The sequence below is a fragment of the Carya illinoinensis genome, chromosome 16, assembly GCF_018687715.1.
Source record: "Carya illinoinensis cultivar Pawnee chromosome 16, C.illinoinensisPawnee_v1, whole genome shotgun sequence".
Taxonomy (NCBI): domain Eukaryota; kingdom Viridiplantae; phylum Streptophyta; class Magnoliopsida; order Fagales; family Juglandaceae; genus Carya; species Carya illinoinensis.
The window spans coordinates 14,980,476-14,991,108 of NC_056767.1; the positions used below are offsets into that span (position 1 = coordinate 14,980,476).

The 10,633-nt window shown below is 37.4% G+C and overlaps 1 long non-coding RNA gene across 1 annotated transcript; it reads right to left on the reverse strand.

The window, feature by feature from the left end:
* Positions 1 to 335: 335 nt before the first annotated feature.
* Positions 336 to 1,435, reverse strand: LOC122298535. The gene is made up of 3 exons (XR_006239438.1): positions 1,363 to 1,435; positions 1,114 to 1,234; positions 336 to 897 (listed from the first exon to the last, which is right to left on the reverse strand). It is a non-coding gene; the product is annotated as an uncharacterized LOC122298535 (long non-coding RNA).
* Positions 1,436 to 10,633: the final 9,198 nt, after the last annotated feature.

Consider the following 10,633-nt stretch of genomic DNA (forward strand, 5'->3'; position numbering starts at 1 on the left):
TATCTCCAATAATCAAAAACACACTTCTGATACCATAGTAAATAATAACATTAACTATGTAGTTAGACAAAAACCTATACGATTAATGGATTCGTGAAAACTTATGGGGTCTTCACGAGGTTCCTAAAGTTAATAGAAATTTTACAATTAAATTTCTAGCGGGCTATTACAGTAAGGATGATAAGTAGAAGAACTCATTAAATAAATCCAAAAGTAATGTAAAATACACTTTACAAAGAAAATAAAGAAAGTCATCTATAACATAAATTTGGCAAATCAATTTTTCCAGAATTCATGTATGATTGATATACTAAATTTGACAGCAATGTCTCTTTTGATATATATCATCAAAGAATCAACAAAAAATTTATCTTAAATTTTATTGCAAAGCCTAATTTTAACAAAATTCATAACTGAAAATGCTTGTTCTATAGTTGTAATAGAAACTGGAAGGTTAAGCACAAATACTACTTTGAAAAAAAAAGTTAGTAGATACTAGGGCTGTGCATAAATGGCCTTGGGCTGATCCGTCCGCAAGATCTGAAAGTGGCCCACTCGAAAAAAGCCGGGTTCATTAGATCAAGTTGCATAACGGGTTGGCTTATTCTAATACTCGTCGAAACCAATAACTGTGTAATCTCATGTTTTGAATCTTCTCCTCCTCCGCAAACCCTAGCCACCTCTCCATTCATTGTCATTGTTCTTCATTGCCGTTCGTCGTCACAGTTCGTGGTTGCTGTGGGTTGTCACAGCTCATGGTCGCCGTTCGTCATCACTGTTCTTCATCACAGGTTTCTCTCTTAATTTCTCTCTCTAGCCGATTTCAATCTCTGTTGAATCTCTCTATGCCCTCTCTGTTTTTTTTGTTGGGTCTACTGGAAGATGATCTGCATGCCCCTTTAGCATAATACGAAACAGTATTTTGATAATCTAACAACAACTCAAAACTAAACAAATGATTCTTTGTGAAAAAGAAGAAAAATCACGCCAACGATGAGATTAACGTCATTGTCTTTACTCTTTATAAGGAGAGAGAGAATAGAATAGAGATTAATCTCCATTTGCAAGGGTTGATGAAACCCAAAGAAAGGAAATAGAGTGATAAGAGGGTACTTGCTCAGTGGTGGTCACTGGCCCTTGATCTACGAATGAATGGCCAGGATTTGTCTAATTCAGGGCTCTGCAATTGCTAGGAATTGCCCAAGTTGTGCCCAAGTTGAAAGCTGCAAGGATTCTATCAAGGAATTATCAAGCACGAGTTAAGAGCCGCAACCAACAACAAAGAGAATCAGAATCCATGAGTAAATAAGAACTGAACTATGAATAAAATACAAAATGATTTTGAGGATTCATATAACCCACCTTTGTAAGGTTATTGCATCAAGGGATTGATGAGGAGGCCAGGGCGAGGGGAGCCTTGTTGATCTCCTCTTGGCACTCTCTGCCCTATCTATGTTGGATGCATTATGAGACCCGGCAGCTAAACAGTGAACTTTTTGTTTTCTGCTTGGATGTACAGCTGTTTCCCGTTTGTCCAACTTGGTATAGCTGTAAATTTATGATTGGTGTCGGCACAACCACATTAAAGAATATGTTCACCGACACAAATCAAGTTCATGAAGTTAGCTTTGTGGTTGATGTTTTCTTCCTTCTTCTTTTCTTTTCTTATTTGTGTGGATAACCACTACAGAAAATTAGGCAGTATCAGGTTTTAAGAGGACTAGACCTCTCCCCTCTAAGCAACAAACACATACACACGCACACAATATTATATATATGTATCATGTAAGTGTGTGTGTGCATGTAAGTGTAGTGTCCCACCTGTTAATGCATGCATTTACTAGTAGTTGATATTGATGTCAGTAATTGATCAAGCATTTATTAGTAGTGTAGATGTTATTGTGGAGCCACATGTATGCATGCTCTCATCATTGTTTGACCTACACTATGAGTTTTATGACTTATGCCGCATATATACACTACACATGATGTATCCGGTTGGGTTTTGCCTTCTCAAGAAAACTTCTTTTGTCGAAAAAGAAAAAGAAAAAGAAATGTATGTGCATGCAGATCATACTTCAGATCATACTTTGCTTTAGAAAAGTTCTCACATTTTAAACATTTCACTAATATCTTGATTTTTGTATGTAATATTATATGTCAGCTCATATATGGATTGCTTCGAAGGTAACACTCATATAAATTTAAGAGATAATGAGACTGCTACTCCTTTAAAAAATCGATCACAAATGGTTTCAAATATTAACTTGTCTAGTAACACAAGTCACCCTCCTCGTAAAAAGAGGGCAAATAAGGATCCCTCGGTAGTGTGGGACCATTTCACTAAAATAGATGGATGCCCTTTAAAATAGATGAATGGTATATTTTTATTTTCACTCATTTGTATATGGTTTGCATGAATTAAAAATTCTGATTTGATCTTCCCCAATGTTATGGAATTGCAGATTATGGAATTGAAATTGAGGAATTTTGTTGCTGCTTCTCAACAAATTATGGAATTGGTTTTAATAGTTTGGTAGAGGTTAAAGCTATGAGGGATGGCTTTATACTAGAAAAAGATGTTTATTTTACAGTTTTTCTCTTGATAGCTTTGTACTAGTGTTTTGCTCACTCCTTAGTAATGAAATGATATTGATTTGTATGGAAAATAGACCAAACAAATAGAGTGGGTGCAGAAATGAACTCATCAAGAAAAAAAAAAAAACCCGATCCATCTGTACAGACCTACATGTACGTACGGGTCAGATCGGGTTGGCGCGTTTTGGGTAACCGGGTCAGGTCGAATCATGCACAAAATCGACTTGGGCTCTTGGGTTGCAGGCCTAGTAGATACTTGATCTTCTAGTGTTTCCAAGTTCCAACCATTTGTACAATTAAAAAACATTTGACAACTTGCATAAGTCTAATGCCATGTTTGGATAATGAGATGAAATAAAAATTATATTAATAGTAGGTAATTGATCTTCTATTGCTTCCAAGTTCTATCCATTTGCACAATTCAAAAACATTTGACAACTCCCGGAGGTCCTAAGACCATGTTTAGGTAATGAAGGAGATAAAAATTATGTGAATAGTAGTAAAATAGTTTGATTTAAGATATTTTATTAGATTTTATGAAAAAAGAGAGAAACGGTTAATTTAAAATATTATAAAGTAAAAAATTGTTCGAATATAATTTTTTTAATAAAATTTTTGTTTTGAAATTTAAAAAAGTTGTATTATTTTTTGTAGTTTTTTTTTAAGTTTTAAAAACTTGTAATGATCGGACGATTATATGAAAAATTTAAAAATTTAAAATTAATTAATTTTTTTTTTTTATATTTCAGTGATATTTAAAAAAAAATTATAATAAATTTGATATGAGACGAGTAACATTGATAGCCGCTAAAGGTATTTTCCAGTACAAATTAGACTGAAAAAACCCCAACGACATTACATTCCTCCTATCCCGATATTGTCTCTCTCTCCCCTCTGTGAAATTTCCCCGCCGCCGTGAAAACTCATTCTGCCTGCTGCTGCGCCGTCGCCTTCTCGCCGGAAAAAAGTGAGTGTCTCTCTCCGCCGTCTCTCTCTTTCTCTTTCTCCGTCCGGGTCTCTCTCTTTCTTTCTCTATAACTCTCACTCTAGCAAACCCTCTCTGCCTCCGTGATTAGGTGGCGCGCACTACCACTACCCTGCAGCAGTTCGTGGCAGTGCGCGCGCCACCTCCTCCACTTGGTCTCTATTTTGCCTTTACTAACATGATTTTGCTTGCAAGGATGTGGACTGGATGCCAAATTTTATTTGTGTGACTTCCTCAAAAACTCATGTTTCCTGCATATACGAGCAATTTTTTGTGATTATTTTAATCTTCTCTTTTCTGAGTTCATGTTTCAATTTTCTGTGTACCTATGAAATTATTGTTTGCCTACCTATGAAATTATTTTGATCTTGTTTGAATATTAATTCTTTGTGTTACTTGTATGTCTGTTTTTGTAGAATTTGGTCGTTATTTTTGTTGTCAATCTGTTGTAAAAGCTTATGAATCTGCTATGAAGACAAAAGGTCTCTTAACATTCGAGATTGTTAATCCGATAGAGGAAAAGAAAGACTTTTCATCTTACAGTGGTTATTGATTTCTCATTACTTGTCTTTGACCTTTTCTACCATGTTATTATTACTTTTCCAATGAAAAAAATGATTATTTATCTTATCGTAGCTATTGATTCGTTATTTATTCATTTGATTTCCTCGCCTCTTAACCATTCTACTTTTTTGTTTTTTTTTTTTGAAATAAAACTGAACCTAATTCATCACTGAAGACTTATATCAATTCACTTGAAATAGTGGACTGAATACATTGAAGAAAATCTTCCAAAACATACATGTCTTCATCAAGAACCAGAGCTTCTTTGGCCAACCTATGAACTGCCATATTAGCACTTCTACTTGTATGAACAGCAGACCAAGAAGTAAAAGATTTTAATACATTTCGAGCATCTTCAATCAATAATCCACCTAAGCTCAAATCTGTTGCAGCCTGGTTCACCATATTGACCACTTGCAATACATCCCCCTCGAGCATAATTTTGTACAGATCCATTTCTTTGCAAAATATAGTAGCCAACAAAAAGCCATAAGCCTCAACAGTAAAAGGGTTCTCATTCAAGGTTCTAGGAGCTTGAAAAGTGCCAATAACTTGACCCTTGAAATCTCTAGCAATCACACCAATGCCTATCATCCCATCTGCAATTTTAGTTGCTGCATCCCAATTAACTTTATAAACACTCTCAGTAGGTTTCTGTCATATGGTCCGTGAATGAATTAGTCTGCTTGACTCCTTTTTGTGATGGATATTGGCATTTTTAAAAGATATCATGACGGACACCATGGTGGACCGAGTCTTAAAGATCACTTGCATGTTCCAGATAGGCCAATCATTAGGTCAAGGGCTAAGAAGATCAAGGAAGCAATGCAAAGCTTGGTGTAATTCACTTGGGACGAGTTTGCAAATTCATCTAGTAAGACCCCAACATTCAAGATGAGCTTGAAAGAAGAAGAACCGGTTTTAATCCATGATACAAGGTATGGAAGGGGGCGACATGACTTAGGGATTTAGTGTAGATTTTTATTTCAATAAGTATAAGCTTGTGGGCCTATTGTTTTGTTTGTGTGATTGAAGGTTTTGGACCTGTTTAATTCATTAAAAGGACTTATATTATTAGCTATAGGAGTTAGTTTAGGTTATTTGGGCTTGAGGATGTTTGGCCCATATATCTTATTTTGATGAAGGCCTTATTCGGCCTAGGGTTTCTTGGGGAAAGGTTTTAAAACAATATGGTAGCCGCACATTAGAAGGTTAGACATTGAATGAATTATTTTCAGAGAGAATTTTAGTTTTCTCCACTTGTTCTTGAATGAACTAAGAACTTATCAAAGGCAAAAATTTTTGTGGCGTTCTCACCAAATCTAGGTTCTTGAAACAAGATTTCAATGGGTCTAGATCTACTTGACTTGATTATTGGCTTTCTTGGGTGGGTTTTCAATTTGATTATGGGTTTAAGGATTTCAATCCTACGGGTTAACATCACATCACTTCCTCTAGGAAATAATGAGAGCATTAGGGTGTGTGAATCTCTTCCCGTGAGTGAGTTCATTTCTTCTAGTCCAAATCAATCTTGTAGTCACAACAGCTTCCTCAAGCTCTTCCTGGCCCAGACTTTTGGTTAGTTGGTTCCATATATCTAGGAAATACTCACTATGGTAAGCCATTTTTTGGATCTTCCTACAGTTCAGACTCCACACATCTTTGGTAGCAGAACATCCCCACAATACATGGCCTGATGTTTCTAAATATAAACCACAAACTGGGCAGGCACCATCCTCAATAACTTTCCTTTTCACTAGATTGGATAAAGTGGGAAGAGCTTCATTGCAAGCTCTCCAAATAAATACTTTCACCGCATTATGAGTCTTCAAGTTCCAAATTGTTTTCCATCCATCCTTTTTGCTTCTACCATGAGATGACTCACCCATTGAACTGGCCTCAATATCTTTGTGAAGATGGTATGCACTCTTAATAGAGAAGATACCATTCTTAGAGTACAACCAAACCAATTTATCTTCTCTGCCCCCATGCTAATTGGTATGGATTTAATCATCTCAGCCCCATTAGGTTCAAATAACTCAATCAAAGTGTTTACCTTCCAAGCTTTCAGATCAGGATCTATTAAATCAGCAACAAAGTGGTGACTCCCAGATGATAGTTTTGGAGATACAACTTTAAGAGAATAAGTTCTTGGGATCCCCTTGTCATCCCAAATCTTTACTCCTCTCTCCCATCACCAATTCTCACCAATTCTCCAGAATGGTCCTTTTTTGAGAAGCTTCAAACCAGTGAATAAACTCCTCCATGCATATGAGGGGCTGTAGCCCATTTTAGCCTCCAACAGATTGCTATCTTTGAAATACTTCTGTTCAAAAACTTGGGCCATAAGTGATGAGGGGTTCTGAATCATCCTCTAGCTTTGTTTAGAAAGCATAACAACATTAAAACTTTTGAAATCTCTAAAACCCAACCCACCTTGATCCTTAAAGTGGCTGACCTGATCCCATTTCACCCATTGGATCTTTGAGTGGTCTTCATTGTAACCCCACAAGAATTTCTTCAATAGCTTGTTGAGTCTTGGAGTAACGGAGTGGGGAAGTACAAAAATACCTATAGCATACGTGGGAATGGCTTGAAGCACATATTTTATTAACACCTCTTTACCAGCAGCATACAGAGCTTTTGTTTTCCAATTTGAAATCCTTGCCCAAGTTCTAGCAATAAGTGAGTGAAAGACAACAACTTTAGATCTTCACACCACAACAGGTAGTCCAAGGTACTTTTCAAAGGACCCATAAGTTTTAATCCTTGTTATGTTCAATATATATCTCTTAATAGCTTTAGGAGAGTTTCTACTAAAAAATATATAAGTCTTTTCCTTATTTAAAACTTGTCCAGAAGCCTGTTCATAGATGTCAAGGATCTGTGAAGGCTGTCATCGGCAAAAAATAGATGATTGATCCTAAGAGGACACTTCCCAATTGGAACACTAGTGATGCTTCCACTTATCTCAGCTTGTAATAAGAGGGAAGATAATGCTTTTGCACACATTATAAACAAGTAAGGAGAGAGGGGATTGCCCCGTCTAAGGCCTCTCGAAGGGCTGAAACCAGCTTGTGGCTTTCCATTAAGCAAAATAGAATAAAACACTGATGTTATACAAGCCATAATAAGAGAGCACCATCTTTGAGAAAAACCCAGTCTGACCATTACTGCTTCAAGAACACTCCACTCAACTCGATCATAAGGTTTACTTATATCAAACTTAAGAGCCATAAATCCTGATTTCCCTTTCATCCTAGTGTTCATTGAGTGAAGAGTTTCATAAGCCACTAAGATGATGTCAGTTATAAGCCTGTCAGGTACAAATGCACTTTGGTTCATAGAAATGATAATAGGAAGAACTGTTTTGGGCCTATTAGCAAGTGTTTTTGAGATAATTTTATAAACTACATTGCACAAACTAATAGGCCTGAAAACAATAACTTTTTGTGGGCTCTTGAGCTTTGGAATGAGAGTGATGAAAGTGTCATTGATTCCATTAAGAGGCCCACCATGGTTTAGAAAGTGAAGAACAAACCTGCAGATATCCTTTCCAACAATCTTCCATTGGCTTTGATAAAATTGGGTAGGGAACCCATTAGGACCTGGGGACCCCAATGGTTTCATTTGAAAGATAGCTTGTCTCATCTCTTCTTCAGTAAATTGGCTCATAAGATGGACATTCATATTGTGAGTGACCTTTGTTTGTAAGCCAGTCAGACAATTTTCAAATTGAGTAGGATTAGAGGTGGTAAAAAGTGAAGAGAAGTAATATGTAAAAATCTCACCATTCTGGCTTTGTTCAATAACCTCAATGCCTTCTTGGTCCTTGATACTTTTGATGGCACTTGTCTTCCTCCTCTGGGTGGCTTGCATATGAAAGAACTTAGTGTTCCTATCCCTAGATCTCAGCCAGTGTTGCTTGGCTTGTTGTTTCCATTTGGTTTCCTCTGCAGCTAGAGTCTGTTCCACCTCCATTTGCATTTTTTTAACAAGTTCAACATGATCACCCGTGCCATGATCCTGAAGTGCTCCAGTCATAGACATGCTTCTTCTGATCTCTCTTGATTCCTGCCTTTGGTTTCCTGCATTCCACTTCTGGAGAACCTGACTATTAGCAAGCTTGTTCCTCATCATAGCTGCTCCATTGTCTCCAATAGTGCCCTTCCCCCAAGCTGTTTCAATAGTTTTGGCACATTACTCCTTTGCAGCCAAGGTGCTTTATATCTGAACAGAAATTGAGCCCTTATCCTCCCCATTGACGGACTTACCATATTAATGTGAAGAGGAGAGTGATCAGATTTGACAGCATGCAAAACATTACAAAGAGCATCTGGGAATAGGTTTTGCCATTCCTGGTTTACCATGGCTCTATCAATCATCTCCTTGGTAAACTCTTTCCCATAAATGTTATTAGACCAAGTGAACTTTTGGCCTGAGGTGGTTAAATCATTCAAAGAACAAACTTTGATGGCTTGTCTGAAAATCTCCATCTGCTTATAAGGTTTGTAAGCTGCTCCTTACTTTTCACTTTGGCTTGTGATCTCATTAAAATCACCTATGCACATCCATGCCATTGGTGGTGGAGGTTTGAGAGCTTTTAAAAGCTCCCAACTAGCCTCCCTCTTCGAAGTATTAGGATGGCCATAGAAATCAGTAAACAACCAACTAGGACTACTCTCATCCTCTTGCACTATAGCATTGATATGCCATCTGGTAAAGCTACTAATCTTGACACTCCATTTTGACTTCCAAAGCAATGCCAAACCACCACTACAACCCACACTCTCCACAGTAAAGTAGCCATCAAATTTTAAAACTCTTCTAACTTCCTCCATACGAGTCTTATTACACTTTGTTTCTACTAAAGACATCACATTGAGACACTTTTCCTTAGTCAACAGACTAAGAATTCTAACTGTCTGAGGGTTCCTAAGCCCTTGGCAGTTCCAGCTTAAACAACTCAGTGATTTTGACAGGGTTGGGTCCCAATCATTGCCATTAAAGAAGTGACTTCTACATCCTCATCAATCAAAGACTTGATCTTTTTAGTAGTAGTTTTATCACCTTTACCCCTCCCTCTTCGAGGTCTTTTATTACCAAGTTTGGGGCTCATCTGGTCCATTGGACATACTGACTTAGTGTCACCATTCTCCACTTGTTGGGGAGTGCCTTTCTCCTCCAACTTGTGGCCTTATTGGAATTTGGCATGTGAATATCATCTCTAAATCAGTATTCAATGCACTCGTGATCAGAGGGCATATTTGCTCTAGGTTTCTTTCTTGAAAACTTGCCATATTGAAGATTCCTTCCTGCATACTTTCCATGAATGTGTCTCCATGATTCAAGCCTTCTTTTTGTAACTGATCAGGAACTCCCTGTGAAGATTCCACAATGACATCAATGCTTTCCTTATTGATTCCATATATTTTGCCAATAGCTAGTGCCTTCCCTTTGTAATTGCCATGATCATCTCCTGGATTCTTGGATAACTCCCTCGAGTCTGCAACCAGATCTTTATTACCTGCTTCCTTTCCATAATTAGCCTGATTCCTATCCACGTCATCATCTTCTCCATGCAGGTCTGTGGACTAAGTTGCAGATTGATCCTTGACACCATAGCCAGCACGCCTACTACTGTTTAGAAGAGCCATGCAATAATCCAGTATTAGTAAGAGATCCATATCTTGTTACCACCCAAGCTAAGGTGAATCCCATGCATAAGAGTATTTAAAATGTTGATGGCAACTTTCACTCGTCGGATTATTCGCTATATACTTGGGACTCCTAATTGTGGACTATTTTTTCCTAAGGGTTCTTCTCTTCAATTAGTTACCTACAGTGATGCAGATTGGGCTGGATGTTCGGACTCTCAATGTTCTACTACTGGATGGTGTCTTCCTTGGGGATTCTCTTATATCTTGGAAGTGTAAGAAGCAAGGTTGTGTATCTAAGTCATCTACAGAGGCTGAATATCAAGCAATGTCTGCTGCATGTTCGGAAATTATGTGGTTGCGTAGTATTCTTTCAGAACTCGGCTTTGCATAGGCACATTCCATGCCTCTTTATGGTGATAATACAAGTGCCATTCAAATTGTAGCCAACCTAGTCTTTCATGAACGTACAAAGCATATCGAGGTTGATTGTCACTATATCCGAGATGCCTTTGAGTCTAAAGCTATCATTCTCCCTCATGTAGCCATTGAACACCAAGTAGTTGATATCTTCACCAAAGCTCTGACTCGACAACGACATCAATACCTAGTTAGCAAATTGCTGCTAGTCGATTCTCTAGCATCAATTTGAGGGACGGTATCAAAGGAAAACTAGGGTTTTCTTTACTAAGTTGCGGCTAAGGTTACATGGCAGCTAATCTCCTACTTTATTGGGATGCAGCAAAACTGAAATTCAAATAGATTAGGATATATCTTCTAATCTTATCTTGTATTTGAATTAAACTTGTACATATTTAGATAGGATAAA